Source organism: Sarcophilus harrisii, chromosome 1 (assembly GCF_902635505.1).
Source record: "Sarcophilus harrisii chromosome 1, mSarHar1.11, whole genome shotgun sequence".
Taxonomy (NCBI): Eukaryota; Metazoa; Chordata; class Mammalia; order Dasyuromorphia; family Dasyuridae; genus Sarcophilus; species Sarcophilus harrisii.
This window is the reverse complement of record NC_045426.1, coordinates 66,094,467-66,117,080: the sequence shown is the minus strand read 5'-3', so window position 1 is coordinate 66,117,080 and position 22,614 is coordinate 66,094,467. Positions and strand designations below refer to the sequence as shown.

Sequence of the window (22,614 nt, the reverse complement as noted above, 5' to 3'; positions counted from 1 at the left end):
TTGTGACAAGGGAACCAAGTCATATCACCCTTTGGAGTTTCATCTTCAAGACACATCTTCATGCCTTTAAGAATCTCAGGATTTGAGATTTGTTCTTCTTTCTCTCTATAAGAGCTGTATTTTTGCTCATTTTTTTGCTTTTTTTGTGGTCATTTTTAAGGTTTGAAGTCAAAGGGGCAATAGCCACTTTAGTTTGCCCTGCGTCATTGTTTCTGACTGACTTTTGGCACTGGGTGGGCATGGCCAAGTCGCTTGTTCTGGTTCTCAGGGGCTCACAATTTGCCTTTTGTATTTGCTTTGGGTGTAGTAAGTCAAATCTCTGAAGCACTGACTTGTAACCAGGACAGGGTAACCAAAGAGCTCACATTAGATTCTCCAATGCATGGCAATACCCTGGCTTCCAGCCCCGGGTCTGTGCCCTGGCCTTGTGCCCTGGGCTCCCTGCACTGTGGTCTGGGCTCAGCAGCCACTCCCCTTGCCCAATTGAAACAAATCTTTTCTGAAGTTCTTCCAAAATATGTTCTCCTGGAAAACCCGTTGTACTCCAAATATTTATAGGTTCTGTCACTCCAAAACCAGTTCATGGGCTTAATTTGCTGTTGATTTGAGGGAAGCTTGGAGAACCTCAGATCCAGGCACACTTACTCTCCATGATTTTGGTTCCACCCAATGACGGCTCTTCATTTCACAGAAGAGGAACTAAGGCAAATGGGGATAACTTACTTTTCCAGGGTTGCACAAACAAATAAATGTTTCAGACCAGATTTGAACTCATGAACAGAAGTTTTCCTATCTTCAAGACACACAATGTCTGTGTATTCTAGATACATAATACTATTTTAAAGGTAGATCTATCTACGTTTCTATCTTTCCATATATACGTATATGGATATACCTGGGGATGATAAGGAAAATGAAATCATGCCTATCATTAATAGTCCCATATAAACTACTAGAAGGATAAAACATAATCATGCGTGAAAAGAGAGATGTAGGAAATAGGGCATGTGAATGATGGGATGGAACTCAAGTAATGCTTCAACAAATAGGTGATATAGTAAAATTAAGTCTTAAGGAACATACTGAATATTACAGATAAAAGAAAAAATTGCTTAGACCTCTTAATGAATATATGTGTGTGCGTGGGTATACATACAAACTATGTCTATATGTGAGAGCTGAATCTAAATCTCTATACTATTAATATAAGTATTTTTGATTATACATTTAATAGTCTCTTTATCATAAGTTCTTACCTCTTATAAAGGATTATACTGTGACTGTGCAATAGAATTGTAATAATCATTTGCAATTAAATTTATATTAATTACTGATGTTTATCAGATTATTAGTGGGTCATGTTAAAATATTATATATGCCATGTAATTTTGGAATGGAAAGCTGCAATTGATTCTTTGGAGAATATGTGCAAAGAAAAGCCTGAAATTTGTTGGAGGGAGTGGTACAAGACAAGAATAGGTCTTTAGTCTTTTTGAGAAGTGCAGCCCACTCCAGATTATTGTATTTCCACTGAAAATTGTTCCTGGTATTCAGTCAGAAGCTGAACAACTATAATCCTTTCCTGAAGAAGTGATGCCATTCCTCTTTCTCTCTCATATTGGTGATCATGGAATAAGCTGGATAGCAGGATTATAGTACTTATCTGTGGAAGAGAAGTTCATTAGCTACATGATCCCTAGTGAATAAAAGACTAAATATTGACTATGTGAAAAACCAATTGTAGTGGAGACATAATAAGATCACTAGAAGATATTAGCAGCAATGTAGCATCAGACACATGAATTAACCCTCCTCTTGTGGTTTCTTAGCACTTGGGTTCTTCATGTATGTATGCCCTAGTGAGACATTAATATAGACCTACTCTTCCTACTGAGGGTCAGTGTGTTTTTTCAGAAAATGAGGTCTAGATTGATGGCTTTTGTTGAGGCTTTTGTTACCATCCTGTTATATTACATGTCCTTTTACTGAACTGTGAATCTTCCAACTGTTTAGTAAACGTATGCCCATCCATGGAAATTTTATTTACATACAAGATTTGGGTATTAGGGTATTACAAGGGTATATTAGTGGGGGCTCTCTAGAAGATGAGCTCATATAGTTGAAAATAGCTCATGTTCATTTCCTTTAACTCAAGAATTCAGAAAACAAAAGGACTCTGGTAGAATCCTTTCTATTACAGCCAACCATGACTATTGTCCATCATGATTCATTGTATACACAACTCATGGGACTATGTTAAAATGATATTTATCTATAACTTTACTCCTAAGCCGGTATTCTCTCTTGTATAAACAGTCACTTCTAACTCTTTCTATCATTGTTACTTTGAATCTTGTTATTTCCTTTGTTCAATCTCTGGGAAGGATTCCAAAAACCTTTTCTACTTTTAAAATCTATTGTCTTTTAGTTGTGCTCAGAAAAAGAAATCTGAAATTCGTAGTCACAGGAACCAGTACATTTCTGGCAGTTTGATTCTAAGCTCCCCTCTCATTCAGAGTGTGCCTTCCATGAAACCTCATGGTGTTATAAAATACTTTCCTAGGAGCCAGATGGATTACATCCAAATTACATATTTCATTATCATTTCTTTTTGTACTTTGCTTGGGACCTACCTCAGAATATGGAAATATAAAAATCAGCATTTCATAAATGCTACAATGAAAACAACACTGAATTTGGAGTAAAAAGATCTGGGCATGACCTTGAGCAAGTCAGTTTCTCTTCTAGCAAATTAATATCTTCTTATATAAGATGAAGAGGATGGAAGTTCCAAAGTATATGTTTGAAACATATCTTGCTTCTAAAATTAGGAAGGGAGGAGGCTAGTAAGAAAGAATCATAAATAGGCCATAATCTATGGCTAGTGTACCAGATGTCTTTTAGTAAATGTTTGTTTTGTCATGAGACATATCTGAGGAGGAATGAATGATAGGAGAGCTAGAGAAGCTCTTCCTACTACTATTGAGAAGGAAGGAATGGACAAAGGGCTAATAAGTTAAGATTTCTGGGTTCTGAGGGCTTGAGAACTGAGGGAAAGAGTCATTGTCCCACTGGAATGGGAAAAGGAAAAGGGAGAAAGAGAACTTAGCATAAAGAGATGATTTAAAGGATCCTCATAATTGCTGTCATGAGGTATGCTCCAATGTCAGAGGGTCTTTGTAACAAGTAAGTTAGGGCAGTAGAGGGAAATCTTAGAGCTTCTTTTAGCATAACAGGAATAATCAAACCTCTACTATGACTTAAGGAATATTTGATGTTGGTAAGGGCCAAATTATCTTCCATATAAATAAAAAAAAACAGTCATCAGGCATTTGCTATGTACTAGGGATCATGCTAAAACCTGAGGTCCTGGAAACCTGAGTTCTGAGACAGCGTGTTCTCTCATGTACTTGAATTAATAAGACAATAAATATTGATTTTTAAAGAGATCAGTTTGAAATGTTGAATTATTGTCTACCTTGAACTCATATCCTCATTTTTATTTCTTTTTGGAAAAGTACACAGTCCAAAAGGATATGGTGCCATGTAATAGGATAGAGAAGTGATAAGAATTTTGTGAGAAGATGAAGGGCTGCTTCTTCTCTCTTTTTTGACCTTGACAGAGACTTGTTAATTACGAAATTTTTCAAAGGCAGTAGGCTAAAACTGGGCTGAAAGTTTGGGGCATAGTTATGCTGACTGTGGCTGCATTCATTTCTCATATTGATGATACTCTTAAACTCTAAGATTTAGTCTTCTTTTATCATGTGAACAAAAATAAAGCAGTCAGGAAAACTTAAAATTCATCCTACCCAGATGTCATAAGTATTAGAGCCTAAGAGACAAGTCTAGAGTAACAGAGAATATCAACAATTAAAAATTTAATCTTGACTTTTTTCCCCTTTTATTTTCTCATTATCTCCTTCTGGTGTAAGAAACTTGCAAATTCACTTCTCTTTCTTTATGTGCCTTTTTAAAGGAGGAGTTTCAGGAGATGGTTGGGAAAGAAATAACACATTTAATTTTATTTTCATTTTTGGTATACCTAATGAGAAAGAGAGAGAGAGAGAGAGAGAGAGAGAGAGAGAGAGAGAATGATAAATGCCTGTGTTTTATGGATGTGGGAGTCATTGACTAAGAATGAAGATTTCCTATCCTGGAAGAGAGAGAATTTAAAATCAAATAAAATGAATTTCCTATTTTAAATATTCTTTGACTAGCATATCACATGATCACTTGTTTAAATTCTGTAAATTATACAAGCCCTTGGGATTACACCTTTACTAGTTCTTTTTTTTCATGTGTATGCTAAAGTTTCAGACTGTAGCACTTCGTTTGTGATTAAGTAGTTCAGATTGCAAATTCCTTAACTGGATTCTTCAAAGAAGTTCCTAGTAAGCTAGTGATGTATTCCTAGTAAAATAATAAACTTGATAATTAAAATAGTGCATTCCAAATATTTTCAAAATCAAATCATTTAATGAAATCCAGGTGTTAGATCATCTATAGAATTCCATTAGTCTACCAATCTAAAGAGTTCCCTTTGAAAATAGAGATGAGATTAGTCATATATATATTTTCTTAGTAAATCTATTTAATATCATATGCATCACTGTTTCACTTTCAAAATAGTTGGAAACACAAAACAGCTAGGTGGTGCAGTGGATAGAGCACCAGCCTTGAAGTCAGGAGGACCTGAGTTCAAATGTGGACTCAGACACTTAACACTTTCTAACTGTGTGATCTGGGCAAGTTACTTAAATCCCAATTGCTGCAGCAAAATAATAATATATAATTATATATGTGCATATATGTGTATATATATATATGTGGAAACCACTCCTTTAATTGTCTCTAATCATATATTAGAAATTAAATTCAAGGCAAGTAGCCAATAGTTTGAAAAAAGTTTCTTTTGTATATGTTTTAAAGTATAACAAAATTCAATCAGAATGTTTTCAGGAAAAGTGAGAAGTTTTGAGATGTAAATGGATATCTGGCATACCTACTTATAAATGTCATCAGTGTGGTTACCTCGTCTGTTTCACTGTACTCATCCCTATGGTGAAAAAATTTTGTCAAGAAAATATGCAATTTTCAAATATATATATTTCAAGGACATGACAAAATTCTAATAATTGAAAAGTATGAAGAAATGGCAACACACACACAAGTTTTTTTCAGCCTGTGATGATAGTTAATATACTTATACAAAATATTTGCTATGTTGCTACTAGGATATACAGCATCCATGAAAAGAATCCATGCCATCATTATATTAAAAAAACATAATTCATCTTGTCAGGGGGAAAAGGAAGTGTTATCAACTCTAAAGTAACATTGTCTGTGCCAAGTGGAGCTTGTGAGTTGTAATCAACCCCAAAAACCATTTATTCAGCATATGCAAAAAATGCAATGATTAATAGATGTTCCTTAGAAATAGATGTCTTCTGGTTCTCCCAAAGAAGTGTCTTTTGTTATAGAAACTGAGATTATATCTTTACTTTCCTCTCTATTCAGGCATGAAAATAATTTTAGAAAAGCACAATAAAGCAATATTGATTTCCTTCCCCTTGTTTTTCCCTACCTATACCCCAGCATAATTATTACCTGACGTTTAAAATGTTGCAATATTAATATTTTTCATAGTATTACATGGATGGCAGTAATTATCTAATGTGAATTTCTCTGTCTCTCTCTTTCCCCTCAATAAAGCTCCATTTTTATATCTTTATGATTTTCCTAAATTCTCAGAGAGATTACCCATCTCTCCTATGAAAATGATCACTCTATCTGGGTGCTGAATCTTACCCCCACTATCCTACAAATGGAAGTTGTTTCCATATTCAAATTCTCTCTTCAGAAATTACCCCAATATTTGGTGGTCATTAATTCAGTATAAGACGCTGTATTAAATTCAAGTATGCATAAATGAAATGAAACATTCAGTTCCAGAACTTGCAATCTATCTTAAAAAACGTTTGTAGGTGTGTTTGAATTCCAATATTCATTTCAGCTACTGTTTCATTGATGCCGCAATCATGTGATTCTTAAAAGTAACCCATAATCATTCCTCCATTCCTTTGCTTATGTGAAGATCTACATTTATGTCACTGGAGGTGCTCTCTGTGTTTATGAATAACCTGCTTCAAGTAAAATCTGTAGTTCTTTCTTAGAACTCGATTGAACTAATTTCTTGTGAGCATGTGTAACTGGTTATCATGCCCATTCAAGACATTTCCTTTGTTTTCAGCAACATCGTACTCCATTTACCAATTCTTCCCTCTTCTCTCTGAATGCTCCCATTGTAGCTTATCCCTCTACTGTATTGTAGTAATAATTTTGAACCTCAAGTGATTTAGCCACTGTTCCCTTACTTTTTTCTACACACACACACACACACACACACACACACACAGACACACACACACATACACACACACACACTCACAGACACATACATTCATTCATATAGCTTCATTTTTGCATTCTATGCCAAGAAAACCATTATCATCATTATTATCATAAACAACAATAGAAGCAGCAATAATCACACACACACACACAAAAAAAAAACATTTAAACTGTCATATGCCTTCATTAAATGTATCTCACTGTAAATAAACCATCATCTTCTCTTATTTGAAATCTCTAACGTAAAACCCCTAATAATACTATTCTTAATGTAAAAATTGTAACTGAAATCAAAAGGTTCAGAATTAGTTGAGGAAGAAAATTAATACTAAAATCACGAAAAGTCTGTTTTTATCAATTTTGAGGGTGATAAAAAGATGAAAGAAGAAATAATTGCACTGTTTACTTCTGATAAGATAATTGAAAACAGATAAGGAGGATCAAATACCAAAATTTTATTTTGTTTTTTTTTCTCCATCAAGAAGAAATTTTGAACGTTTTCTAGAGCTAAGGCCCAACAAGCAAACTGTTATGCCATAAACTTGGCATAATCACAATATTTTGAATTCTAAATGATTTTACCCTCTGAAAAAGTGTATTCTTTGACCATCACCAGGTATCCATTGAGGAATATATATATATATATATATATATATATATATATATATATATATTTGTTTTTTCATATTAATCAATAACTGTTCATTTTTGTTGGAGCTTCCCCTATTTCCCCAAGGACCATCCAGCATACCTCTTGGCATGGTCACAATCCCTAATTTTTATAACTGCTAAGCAAACTGGAACAAGATACTGCACTTCTGCCACTCTAATTTTGTTTGTTTGTTTGGTTTGTTTTTTGTTTTTCTTTTTTGGGGGGTTTTTTTGAGACAATTAATGTGCAGACTATTCCCACAGAACTCAGGAATTCCTATATTGACCACATATGAATATGAGCCTGCTGTGGAGAGTGCTACTAAAGACTGGGAATGATTATGTCATGGTCCAGCCTTCTTTTGTGTGTATGTGTTTATGTGTGTATGTGTGTTTGTGTTTAAGTATTGAAAGCACTGCCTTTGCCCCAGAATGTTAAGCTCTGCTCCTCGAGAGAAGTTCCACTTGCAAATGTTTTCCCCTCACTCTCCTGTCTCTACCTTGATTAATCTGGCTCTGGCCACTCACAGTTTAGAGGCTTATTTTGGTCCAGTCCCCATAATCACAAACTGTAAGAAGAGATTAAAAGAGAATCTTGTTATTATTCAAATATAAGCATAGGACTCAGATCAATTACAACCGAAAATATATTTTTAAAAAACTGGCAGGTATAATTGTGGAGCCCTTGTCAATAAAGTCTAAAGGTTCCTAGAGAAAAAGGTAAATACCAGAGAATTATAGTAAATCAAATATTTGTTCCAATTTTCACATGAAAATAAAAGAGAATAAAGTTTATAAATCAATGAATACAATTTCACTTTGTAGTGAAATTCCAGAACATATTGTTAGATATTGATTCTGGTCATCTAGAGATGGAAACAGTAACCCGTTCTATTTTTACATTTGTTTGTTTCATGGGTTACTATAATGAAAGAGGATCTACTTAGTCTTCAGGGATAAATGTCTCTGTGCATACAAAAAGCAGTTTATACAAAGCAGACACATTCAATGATCATATCTGAAATTTTTCTTATATGATAATATAATCAGACAAAACTGAACAATATATCCTTTTAGGAATACAGACTTGCTGAAATACTGTAGTTTATGTATGTATAGTGTGTGTGTGTGTGTCTGTATATATACATCATATATATAGTATATATATATATATATATATATATACATTTATCTACACATGTATGTGCATATATACACACTAGAAAGTATATATATATAAACAACTATGTGCTTATGTATGTGTATAAATATGTATGTATATGTGTGTGTATATATATATATATATATATATATATATATATATACACACACAATTCTACTTCACTTGTTCATCTCCTTTTTCCCTTACCTATAACAGAAAAGAATCACTTCTTAATTTTTGACAGTTTGAAATCTAAACTCAGTCTATTATAATAATATACACATAGTAAAAAAAATTAAATGAATTTATCAATAGCTTATATCCAGCCAAAAAACTTTTCTTATATAAATATACATGTAAACATGCATATCTATATAAACATATATGCAAACATATTATACATATATGCAACACTTACTATCCTAGTCCCATTGTCTCAACACTTACATTTGCACATATTTAATAACATTTATTACAATTTAAATATTTATTGTTTGATCCAATCATTTTTAGAATTAGATTATTTACTTTTCAAACCAACATAAATCATATGATAATCTCAATAGATGCAGAAAAAGCTTTTGACAAAATACAGAACCCATTCCTATTAAAAACATGAGAGATCACAGGGATAAAGGGAGCTTTCCTCAAAATAATAAGTAGTTTCTATCTAAAACTGATAGCAAACATTATTTGTAATGAACAGAAGCTGCATACGTTCCCAATAAAATCCAGGATGAAACAAGGATGTACATTATCATTACTGTTATTCAACATTGTTCTAGAAATATTGGGTTTAGCATTAAGAAACAAAATAAATGAAAAGAATTAGAATAGGCAATGAAGAAATAAAGCTATCATTCTTTGCTGATGATATAATGATATACTTAGATAATCCTAGAAAATCATTGAAAAATATACTGGAAATAATTCACAGCTTTAGCCAAGTTACAGGATATAAAATAAACCCACACAAATCAACAGCATTGCTATATATTACTGACCAAGTCTATCAGCAAAAGAGAAATTCCATTAAAAATAATTTTAGACAAAAATACTTGGGGCCTATCTGACAAGACAAAACCAAGAATTATATAAATACAATTACAAAACACTTCTCAGACAAATCAAATCAAATCTAAACAATTGAAAAATGTCAATTGCTTATTGATAGTCAAGGTTAATATAATAAAAATGACAAATCTGCCTAAACTGATCTACTTGTTCAGTGACATAATCAAATTTCCAAAAATATTTCATAGAACTAGAAAAAATAATAATATTCATTTGGAAGAAAGGATAACCATATCAAGGGAATTAATGAAAAATATGAATTATGATGGCTTAGCAGTAACAAAATTAAAACTATATTAAAAAGTAGCAGTCATCAAAACCATTTTGTACTGGCTAAGAAATAGAGTGGTAGATCAGCAGAACAGATTAGATACAACACAATATTCAAGGCTTATAATTATCTAGTATTTGATAAACCCCCAAACTCTAACTTCTGATGTAAGAACTCATTATTTGATGAAAATTGTTTGGAAAATTGTAAAATAATATATCAAAAATAATACAGCTCATACTCTATACCAAAATAAGATTAAAATGGATATATGGTTTGGGTGTAAATGATACCACAAATAAATTAGGAGAGCAAGGAATATTATACCTATCAGATCTTTGGACAAAGGAGGAATTTATAACCAAAGAAACAGAGAACAGTAGTAAAGGCAAAATGCACAACTTTGATTACATTAAATTAAAATGGTTTTGCATAAACAAAATCAATAGAAACAAGATTAAAAGGGAAGTACAAAGAAGGGGGGAAATCTTTACAAATACTGTTTCTGAAAAAATATTTCATTTGTAAAATATATGAAGAACTGTCAAATTTATAAGAATACAAGTCATTCCCCAGTTCATAAATGGTCAAAATATGAATGACAATTTTATGCCAATTTTCATATCATGAAATTAAAGTCACTTATAGTCATATGAAAAAATTCTCTAAATCACGATTGATGAGAGAAATGCAAATTAAAACAAATCTGAACTACCATTTCACATCTCTCAGATTGACTAAGATGACACCCAATATTTGTGAGTTTTATCACTGTAATACCTTTTCAGAGCCATGATCTGTTGTTGATGCTGAGTGAAGTCAGGAAGAGTTCAGACAAATACCTGCTCTCTGTCCAACATTTTGGTTCCACCTCCCTCATTTTAATTTTAAGTTCTTTTTTTTTTTTTTTAATTTCTTCTTTAAATTCTCTCTGGGCATATAGCCATTTCACATTATTACTCTTTGGGCTAGAAAAAACTTTTTTTTTAATTTCAGTATTCTCGTCTCCAATTTGAATCTTTGTCTTCCCTATTCTCATAGTAAGTTTCTAAGTTAGCTTTTTTTTTTTTTTTATTTCGCTGATTCACTTTTTTTTTTTAAATGAGAGACACTAGTGTAAGTATCTCTAATCACAGGGAGGGTGGTGGTGTCTCTAGCTTCCTTTCAGCTTTCCCCTCTGACTTGTCATTCCAAACTAAAGATCTACCCTCCTGCAAGTTGTAACAGACAACAGCATCCTAGCCTCAGTACTTCTACACTCATGTAGTGTCCTGGCTCCTTCTCAATTAGGACTATATCTCTGCAACATATCTAGACCTGGCATTCCTGATTGCTCAAGGTCCACTCCGTATTTCCCTATTCACAATCCCAACTCCATACAAAGTTCAAAAGGTAAAAGTTTCTCTCGTTCCTGCTGAGGCTCCAGGCAAATCCAGCTAGTCCCAGGGCTCCCCACTTGATGTATCTGTGGAGCTAGCCTAGAGTTGTGTGCACTTCACACTGGTTAATCCCTCCTGGGGTCTTTCTTTGGGTCTTTTTGAATTGTACCAGGAGAATCCCTGTTCTGCCCTTGTAGAGGGCCAGAACTCTAAAAAGGCATAATTGAATCAAGGACAGCAGGGTGCTTTTAGTTAAGCATCTACTCAGTGTGAAATAATATATTTAATGTGACATATATTTAATATAATATGATGATGTAATGGTTCCACATACTTACTTGCTGTAGTAATGTAATTTTACTAAAGTATTTAGGGGCTGGGAGGACTGGGAAGAAGTACTCTCAGCCACAGACACAGAGGACTTTCTCAGACACAGACACAGAAGACTCTCTCAGACACAGATACATACACAAAGAAGACTCCAGACTTTATCTTTGACTATCCATCCTCATGAATTTCCTGCCTCTTTCACACTTCCACCTAAAGACCAAGGCCCCTCCAGAGATCCTTCAGAAAGGTAGCCTGGACATTACATTTTGGCATCTAAAGGTGAGGCCCTAGAAACAGGCCCTTGCACAACAGGGCACAAATTTGACTGTCATGATTGGCCGAGTTCAGTGAAGAAGTTCTGGGGACCCAGAACTGGGGTAAATAGTTGGTGAGGGATAAACTAGTCACTTTCATTTTTTTTTCAGCTGAAATGGAGCAAATACATAGAAAAGCACATTCCCTACCCCAAGGGTGTAATGTTCTCTCTAAAATGTAATCTCTTGTTGGTTGGGGTTTTCTTGGGGTCTCTGGAAGTAGCCTTTGTTTTAGTTCAATAATCACAAGACTACAGCCAGGGGTTAAAGTCTAAATCCTTTATTATCTCTTTCCAAGTCTTTCCTTTCCTGGGGGCCCAGTTAGCTTTCTTAAAAGCTTCTTGGTTCCTAGAGCTTAAGCTCCTGCTGCCTTCTCTAGCTTCTGAATCTCCCTAACTGAATACTGGTGGAAGTTCCTAGCTTACATATGCTCTCAAAGGTGTGAATCTTGTGGAACTAAAGTAATGAGTACATGTACTGAACTAGACATCTGTTAAGCACCATGCTAAATAACCATTGTCTCCATCAATTCCACTGACTTAGTACCTTGTTTCAAGTTCTAGCCCATAACACAAGGGTAGTATGTAGAATGTATAGGTAGGTTAATAAAGAAGCAAGGTTTGTTGGAAACTTGGAAGCAGATCACTGGACTCTTAAATATATTAGAGTGCACATCTCCTTGGATCTCTAAGAAAGAAAAATTAGAGCCAAATATGTGGGAAATAGTGGGAGAGCAATTAAGTGAATATTACAAAGCTATGGGTCCTATTTTAATTCCTTAGGAAACATATATAATACAATATAATACAATTGGCTTTAAAGAATCCCACAAATTCTAAAAAAAGGAAAAATTTTAAGGTGGACAGCCAGACAAGAAAATGTGAGGAGAAAGAGCAGGAAGAGAAAGAGTACTTACAAAGCATCTGAGAAGCATGGAGAATTGGTCAAGAAAGGAGTTAAGTACAGCACAGATGAATTAAAGGAGTGTGGTGCTTCTCACTTTCACAGCTCAGTTATACTGGAGCAGTATAGACATTCCCCCTCTCCTGACCATCTTCCCTGAATTTTGCTTTTGTGGGTGAAGGGAGTAAGAGGAGTGGGAAGGGCAGTGACACCATCAGCACCACCCATGAAGCAGCTTTGTCCACCCCCATGACAGGATTACAAAAGGCACTAATTAAAGCTAAAGAGGAAGGACAGGCTACATCTGATTTGAAATTAGAATCTTACTCTGTGATTGAAGAGTTTGACTCTTCAGGTCAAGAAAAAAGAAGACACACTCCTTTTAATCTGGAAATTATCAAATATCTGAAAAAGGCTTGGACTCTTTATGGGTCTACATTGTCTTATGTTAAGATGCTATTAGATAAATTTTTTTTTAAGTTTTAACCCCTAATGATTGGAATCTATAGCAAGGACATGTTTAGAACTTGCTAAGGAAAGTGTTAATGAGGTTTGTAGAAGAATTATACTAGGACTACACAAGGATGCTCCTTTAGATGAGATCATAAAATGCTGTGCCACAGTGGGCACAAATACCTTTTATATCCAGGCTATGATGCAGACTTTCCAAGATCTGAACATGGAAAGACAGGGTTTCTTTTGGCAAAGGACTTCCAGAGAGACTTGTCAATGCTTTCAATGTGGTAAAGTAAGGCATTTGAAAGTCCAATGTTGGCATAAAGATAGAGTGAAAAAACAGGGTGGGAAAATAAGATCCAAAATCCTATGACTAAAATGCAACAAAGGCTTCCATTAGGCATCAGACTGTAGATTGGCTCAGGGATATGGGAAGTGAGGCTCAGCTCCATAGCCCCAGGCAGAAAGCACAGCCTATATTACACCCAGAGAGTCTTTAGAAGTTCAGTACTCCAACATGATCAATCAGCCAAAAAGCAATCCTATGGGAGAAAGAGATTACAATTGGGGAGAATAGAGTTGAATGCAATTGGGACTAGTGAGATATCCCCTGGAGAGGCAAAATCTGTCCCTGTTTGACCTATAGATCCTTTGTTTCCACACACAGTAGGTTTAATCATTTCACCTCCCAAGAATGCTTACAAAACAGTGTCTATCCATATATTGATTTGGGAAACCGGGGAATGTGTAGCTAATATCTCACTAATACAATTAGACAATGTGTGACTTACCACCCAGGAGAAGGATAGCATCATGTTTATTGATACATACTCCTAATAGGCAATTTGTTGATATTTGCCAAGATTTTGACAAGTGAATCCAGGAATATTCTGGACTGCAGCTATGACAGCTGACCATCTTATGCTCACTATCTATGTAAATGGCATACCATTGAAAGGGTTGGTAGACATGGATGCAGATTGTACAGTCATTAGAGATGCCAATTGATCCAATTATTGGTCAAAGATTAAGGCAGACACCTATAAGTCTGGGATAGGAGGATCAATAGCAGCTGAAATTAGTGCTACTCCTTTGAGATGGATGGTTGAAGGTGAAACAAGATTTTTACTCTTTTTGTAATTCAAAAAAGCCCCATCAATCACTAAGGAAGAAACATCTTACAATAGTTAGGATTACAATTGAGTACTTTGGCTTGTTAGGCAGGGCTACTGTTGAAGGCCTGCCAACACTCTCACATTTCCCATTCAATGGAAAACTGATATACCAGTGTGATTAGAACAGTGGCTCTTACAAAATTAAAAAAAAAAATCAGACCTTATTAGACATAGTACAGAAGCAACTTGACCAAGGGCACTTACAACCTTGTCTAAGTCCTTGGAATTCCCCTGTATTTGTTGTAAAAAAGAAATCTGGAAAATGGAAGATATTAACTGGTTTAAGAAAAGTAAATGAACAGATGGAAACTATGAGAACTCTTCAGCCTGGATTTCCATCTCCTACTCAGTTGCCTATAGAATGGTCTCTTTGGGTTATAGACATTAAGGATTGTTTCTATTCTGTCACTCTGGATAAGGAAGATATGAAAAGATTTGCCTTTTCAGTGCCCAGTGTTAACTTAGCTGAGCCTTATAAAAGATAAGAATGGACAGTTTTGTCACAGGGAATGAAAAATAGTCCTACTGTGTGTCAGATGTGTTTGGCTGCTGCTCTTATTCCAGTAAGAAAAGCATTTCCAAAAGTTATGCTGTTGCATTACATGGATGATATCTTGGGGTGTGCACCTGAGGAACAAATGTTAGAAGCATGTCTTCAAAAGACCATAGAAATACTAAGGAACTACAAATTACACATAGCTCCTTTTCAGTTGAAAGACATACTCCTTTTCAATATTTAGGATATGAAGTATACCCTAAAATGTACAAAAACTTTCCTTAAGAACAGAGAAGCTAAACAGCTTAAATGACTTTCAGAAATTGATTGGAGATATCCAATGGATGCATCCAGTGTTAGGCTGAACTACCATCAACTGCAACCATTATATGACATTTTAATGGGAGACAATGCTTTAAAATCATCACACCAGTTTACCAAAGTAGCTCACAAAGCTTTGAGAGAAGTTTAACTGGCTTTATCCAATGTGTTTGAAAGAGTCACTCAAAAACCCTTGGAAATATCAATTTTTGCTACAAAAGAGACACCCACAGTAGTCCTTCATCAAGGACGTAGTGTGATAGAGTGGGTGAACCTCCCAGCACAACAATAACAAAGCCTTATTCTTTACCCAGTGCTTTGGCCAGAGCTCCCAATTTTACACATGGGTCTTCTTTAAAGATAACCTAGTTATTACATAATTTGTGATGGGTTTTTCAAGAAAAGGTTTCTAATATTCCTCTTAAAAGACCAACTGTCTTTATAGATACATCTAAACGTAACATTTATGCTGTATACTCTCATGACTTAACTATAAAAAGAGTAGTTAGAACTATTTTTCTGTCCACTCAGCAGAATGAATTGTATGCAATCATGCTTACTTATTATCCAGGAGATGTAAATATAATATCTGATTTAGTTTATTCAGTAAATATGGTACAAAGAATTGCCATAGCCCAAATAAAATGTGTACCTTCTAAAATATATCAGCTCCTTAAGGAACTTCAAGAGCAAGTGAGAAAGCATCCAGGTAAGATTTTATACCTTGCATGTCCACTCTCATAGTTGACTTCCAGGTCCTATTTTTGATGGAAATTCAAAGGCAGTTTGCCTTCTGACTGTTAGCCAATATACCTTTATTTCAGGCAGCCCAAGAATCTCATTCTAAATATCATCAGGCTACTTAAGCTTTATGTTTACAATTTGGGATAACAAAAGAGGAAGCTAGTTGCATAGTAAAAGGCTATACAACTTGCCTTCCTTTCCACGATCCTATGCTCCCTCCAGGGAAAAATCCTCATGGTTTAAGACACAATGAAATTTGGCAAATGGATGTGACCTAATTTTTTGGTCATCTACCTTTTATCTAGTGTTGTAGTAGACACCTTTTCAGAATTTACATTTGCAATAACAGCAGCAAAAGAGATAGTCTGAGTAGTCACTGAATTTCTTATACAAGCTTTTGCAATTATGAGTGTGCCACAAGCAAAAAAAAGAAAAAAACAAATAATGGACCTGCATATAATTCTAAACATTTTGGACACTTGTGCACAGTATCAGATTTTACACACCACTGGCATGTCTTTTAATCCTCAAGGGACAGCAATAGTAGAGAGGAGAAACAGAAACATCAAGACACTCCTCCAAAAACAAAAGAAAAGGGGAGATATAGAGGGCTGTAACTCTGAAAAAGTCTATTTGAATCAAGGTCAGCAGGGTGCTTATACTTATGCACCTACTCAGTGTGTGATAATAGTTCTCTAAACATACGTGATATGGTTATGATGGTTGCACATGTTAAGTTGCTGTATTGATCTAATCATACTAATGTATTTAAGGGCTGGGAGGACTGGGAAGAAACACTTTCAGCCACAGACACAGAAGACTTTCTCAGACACAAATACAGTCACAAAGAAGACTTCAGACTTCATCTTTGACCATCCAGTCTCATAGTGGCTCTCTTGCCTTCATCACTTCTCTGCCTGTAGACCAAGGCCCGTCTAGAGATCCTCCAGAAACTAATCCAGACATTACATTTCCCAAATCTTTTTAATTTTATCAGTCTTTGTTGTCCCCAAAGCACAGTCTGTTTGTGGGTTAAATATGGAGAGCTTGAATATTTACTGACCTACTCCACCATCTTCCCAGAATTCATCTTTTTTTAAGAGGACCACTGACATTACAAGGTGATATCTTTATTTAATTGAAACAGAGTTTCAGCCTCCCACTTCTTTTCAGAGTTATCACAGTCCAATGGCAAGTCAAAAGTCAGTACTCACATTGGCCTGGAAGGCAGAGCATGACTCTGACATTTTGGATGTCTCACTATTATACTTTATGACTTGTGAAACAGATTATTCTCATCTTCCAATTCCACTGGGAAAGACTTCATATGCTTGGGGTAGAAACCCCATAACCTACCTATAGGTTTGTGGCCTATGAGTTATTCTCTATGCTTAGAATATCTGTCCTTCACCACAATCTCTTAGTTTATTTGCATGATTTAAACCTCAGCTCACATTTCATCATCTTGCTCTCTGTCTCTGTTTGTCTCCCTCTCCCTCCCTCCTTCTCTTTCTGTCTCTCTTTCTCCATGTCTCTTTGTTTGTTGCTCTCTCATTCTTATTATCTTTCTTTCTTATTCTCTCTCTTCTTCTTTTACTCTCTCTTGCTTTCACTCTCTTTTGTTCTTGCTGTTTCTCACCCTCACACACTCATTTTTATTCAAATATGAATACCTTTATATATATATATATATATATATATATACACATATATATATGCTCACATATATACTTATACATTCATACCTATCCACCTATCAACTATTTATCATCTATGTAACTGTATGACACAAAGTAAGTGCTTTATAATAATTACTGGTTCAATGACTATGAAAGTAATCTGTATCTTTTATTATCAATATTCTTCTGATGATGATATCTATATGACTACAAAGTATCAAGTAAAACATTACTTGAAGATGCAGATCACATAAAGAGCAATGAAAAAATTGTTTGGCATAAATAGACAATAGAATAATGATTATGGTGAACTTATAAAAAGCAGCACTAAATTATTCCCAGAGATGTGAAACTTGAAGAGTATATGAGTCTTTCATAAAGCAAGAACAAGGGACTTGAGATAAAAAATTTATGTATATATTTTATTGTTATACATTTATTTTTAAGCTTTATGAAAAAGGTCACAACCTTGTTCTCCTGCTGAGGATATATGGGTGGATATATATGCTTTTAAAGGAAATACCTAATTAAATTAAATTAAAATGTGATTAAATCACAAATCATTAACTTTTAAATGTTTTTTATCAGATATAATTATATAAGTACAATTCTTTTAAACATATTTCTATATTTGTCATTTTGCACAAAAGAAAAGAAAAGAAAATGCTATGTTTCAATCCACATTCAATTCCATAGTTCTTTCTTTTGATGTGATTGGCATTTTCCATCCCAAGCCCACTGAAATTGTTTTGAATCACCACATTGTTGAGAAGACCCAAGTCAATCACAGTTGATTTTCACATAGTCTCACTGTTACTGTGTACAGTGTTTACCTGGCTCTGTTTACTTCACTAGCATAAGTTATGTAATATAACCTGCTCATCATTTCTTATAGAACAATAATATTCTATTACATTAATATATCATGATGTCATCCATACAATTTTCAGTTCCTCACAACAACAAAAAGAGCTGTTCTAATCATTTTTGCATCTTTAGGCCCTTTTTCCTTATTTTATTATCTCTATGGGATACAGATCCAGTAATGAGACTGCTGAATAAAAAGGGTGTGTACAATTCCAAAGCCCTTTGGGCATAAGAACATTATTTTTTATTTTGTATTCTGTTATATGTTACATTTCATATGTTTTTATTTATTTATTAAAATAAAATTTATTTTTTATTAAATACATTATTAAAACAAACAGAAAAAAAAGAAATAAAATAGAAAAAGAAAGAGAGAAAAAAAGAAAAAACAAAACAAAAAATTGTTATGTCCACAGAAAAACATTAGGGTGATTCCAAACATGTAATAATAAATTTCCATTTCAAGAAAGCATATATAAAAATAGAAAATATTATATTCATAACAGACATTTTCTTTGCTTACTTGTAGTAAATTCTTTTGTTCCCTACTGTGCAATTTTTACTTTTTCCTTTTTTTTTTCTTCTTTCAGCCCACCTCACCTCCCACAAGCAGTCTACAGTTAAGCAAGAGATATGTGTGTGTATACATATACATATATACACATGAGTTTATATTTTGGGCCAGAACTTTGAAACAAGGATTCTTAAAAGGTGTTAAATCAGTGAAATTGATAAGACAGTGGTTATCTAGTTTAGCATGGTGCTTAATAGTTCTTTAGTTCAGTACATGTACTTAGTACTTAATATAGTTATACAAGATTCATACCTATGATGATGTAATTATAAGAAAGCATATAAGCTGGGAGCCTCAGCCAGAGTCAGAGCCAGAGAAGACAAGTGGACTGGAGTTGGGAGCTCCAGCTCTTGGAGCCAAGGAGGGACAGATTCATTCCATCTTCATCAGCCTCCTGGTGGCTGCCTGGCTTCCTGCCCTTCTCCCCCTGAAACCAAGATTCCAGAAGGTCTCTATGAAGACTAGCCCAGGCCCCAGGAAAGGAAACTAGATTGTGAAGGATATAACAAAGGATTTGGACTTTAACACATGGCTATTCTTGTAATGATTAATCTGCTGAAATGAAGGCTGCTAAGACCTCCTGAAAACTAATCAAGAACACTACAAGTTTACATGCATGTAAATATGTATGTAAAACAATATTAATATAGTTTACTGATATTTAGGTTTCTCTCTTGATTGAAACTTTAAGTTTTATTTTGTCTGAGATCAAGGATTACTAGCCTTACTTGTTTTCTAATAAATATTATTCCCGATCCTTGCTCTAATTTTATGTATTTTTTATTTCTTATCTTTGGTAACAATTCTACTTTAATTTTATTCCTTGACTTCCCTTGGTATTACTTAACTTCTTCCCATCCATAGATCTCTCCCTTCTCTCTCCCTTATCTCCCCCCCTCTCTCATTTCTCTCTCTGTCTATATATATATATATATAGATAGATAGATAGATATAGATACAGATATAGTGCGTATGTGTCTATGTATATATTGTTCCCTATTTAACCCATTTCCAATATGAATATGTTTTTTTTATAACTACAGCTCTCCTCTCCTCTCTAATATTTGAGTGTCAATTCTTCCTCTGCACTTCATTCATATTATCATAATTACTATTTTTATCTTTTCCTTGACCATTTTGCTTAGTCAGACCATACTCAGCTCTGCTTTAATTTTTCTTTTCAGCTATTCAGTTACTGATGTCAATCTTAAACATATGATATATACATTTCTATGTAAAAAATCTAAATAATCTGTCCTTGTTGAGGGCCTTAAACTTAGTCTTTGATGCTGGCTATTATTATATATATTTTTTCTACCAATCTGCAAGTTCTTTAAATGTTTTTTTTTTTCATTCATTTGTCATGCTGAATGTATTTTTCCTCACAAGCCTAGTTCTTTGGTTGTCAATCTACATTATTCCTGGACCTGTGGTCTTTTATAGTAACTTGATAAATCCTGAAAAATTTTAATTTTAATTCCAACATATTTGAATTGTTTTTTGTTTGTTTGTTTTGCTTTGTGTTTGTCTGTTTGTTTCATATAGGATTTTCTTTTTGATCAGGGGAGTTTTGAAATTCGATACTAATATTCCTATGTGTTTTCTATGTAGAATCTCTTAAATAGTGATGGGTGACTTTTGTCAATTTCTTCTTTTTTTTCATGTTCTATTACTCCAAGACAATTTTCTTTTATTATTTTTTGCATTATTGTGTCAATACTCTATCCTTCTGGTAACACATTTAAAGTAGTCTAATTTTTAAAATAATTTTTCTTCTTGACATGTTCTCAGATTTGCTGTTTTTAATAATATTTCATTTTCTGTTCTTTTTTCAGTTTTTATATTCTGTTTTGTTCATTCTTGGTACCTTATACTTTACTGAATTCCCCTTGCCAATTCAAATTTTCAAAATACTATTTTCTTCTTCATTATTATCTCATTTTCTAATTGGTTAACTTCCCCCATCATAATCTTTTTGTTTTCCTTGAATAGTTTTTTTTTTTTTAAGTTTTTCCTCAGTCTCTTTTATTTGATTTTGATGTCTTTTTTGAATTCTTCTATAAATTCTTTTTGGATAGGTAGCCATTTAACATTACTCTTTGGGGTAGAAATTTCCTTTCTTTATTTCATTGTCCTCCTCTGACGATAACTCCCCTCTTCCTTATTCCCATAGTAAGTTTCTCTTGTTGGGTTCTTTCAACTTTGACAGTTTATATTTGTTTATTTTGTTTTGTTTTGTGTGTGTGTGTGTGTGTGTGTGTGTGTGTTTAATGAGAATGATTAACATAAGCATTTCTAAGCCTAGGGTGAGGTGGAGAGTAATTCCTGTATCTTTACTTCAGTTCCCTTCTCTTACTTGGAATACCAAACCAAAAGCTCTACTCTCCTGCAAATACCTGAAGTCTGCAGTGTCTCTGACCTATTATTTTTACGCTCTCCAGGGGTGCTGGTTCTTTTTCTCCCAAGATAGCATTTCAGTAGTACAGCTGGGTCTGGTGTTCCTAATAAACAGGAATATTTGAATGCATTAGATATTATGTTTTTATTTATATTTCTTTATCCTTAAAAAAATACTCATCACTTTTACCCCTTCTTCATGTCTCAGTCATAGTTCCTCTGTTGCTGCTCCTGCTGTTGTGCCCTTGCCAGATAGGGACCTGTCCTGCCATGAGCACTGCAAACTGCCCTATTAAAGACCTAAAAGTAGAGGAATCGAGGAGCCACCAGGGCCTGTGGTCCCCACCTCCTGCAACTTGTACATATGGACCTGGCTTGTGTACATGCAGGGAGTCCCACATGGGAGGTAAGGGGCTGGAGGAAGAGTAGACAATGCCTTTGCTGAATTCCTGACAGATGAAATTGAAGAGGATAAAAAAATCCAGAAACACATATCTTTTTCCAAGATGCCCATGGTTTGGGAACTGGGTATGCAAGAGACAGAATCCAAATTAATCTGGAAATTAGCTGGTGAGAGAATCACAGTAACCTTCAATATTAATATTGAAGTATCCTGTCCATATTTGATGATAAACTACCAGAGAAAAAGAAAAACCAAGCAGACCAAGTAGAGTTCTGAATTTGGTGATGGAAGTTGTAAAGCATGATACAAAGAAGACCCTTGTGTTAGACTGTCATTTTCCAAAGAATGAGGTTGGGCAGGAAGAGGATGAGAGTACCATTTTCTTCATCCAGGAAGTTAGCTTTCAGCCCACCAGAAAATCAAACTGGAAGGATACAAACTACACACTGAACAGACTTCCTAGTCCAGGAATTCTTCCTGGACTAGGACCTTTGAGGACTTGATAGACTTTTTGACTGACCTAACTTGAGAATACATTTGCAACTAAACTGATCAAACTTATCATGGCTTTAGAACCAGGAATACATCACTTTCAGGAAGATCTGAAAGGATTTGCCAAGTACCATTAGGAAGACCTGAGGCTATAAGAGCCTATTGTGGACCCAGAGAGAACAGCTACTGTCATGTTCTCTTATTCTGTTTTCTTGGGGTCTCTGGGAACAGCCTTTCTTTCAGTTCAGTAATCATCACAAGAATAGACAGGTGTTAAAATCAAAATCTTTTATTATCTCATTCCTAGGTCTGGGCAGCTTTCTGGAGAGCCTTTCAGACCTGCCTTGGTATCAGTGGGGGAAGTGCAGGAGGCCAGGCCAGCCACCAGGAACCTGACTGAAGGTGAAATGAATTTCTGTCTCCTTGGCTCCAAAAACTTCTATTGAGCTTGTTCTCTGTGGCTCTCAGGCCTTGCTTATATGTTCCACACTAAGTATAAACCAATCATTATA

At 34.5% G+C, this 22,614-nt stretch overlaps 1 pseudogene; it reads left to right on the top strand.

Annotated features, from left to right (window-relative positions):
• LOC111719460 overlaps positions 1 to 22,239 on the top strand; it is a 139,030-nt pseudogene extending 116,791 nt beyond the window's left edge.
• Positions 22,240 to 22,614: the final 375 nt, after the last annotated feature.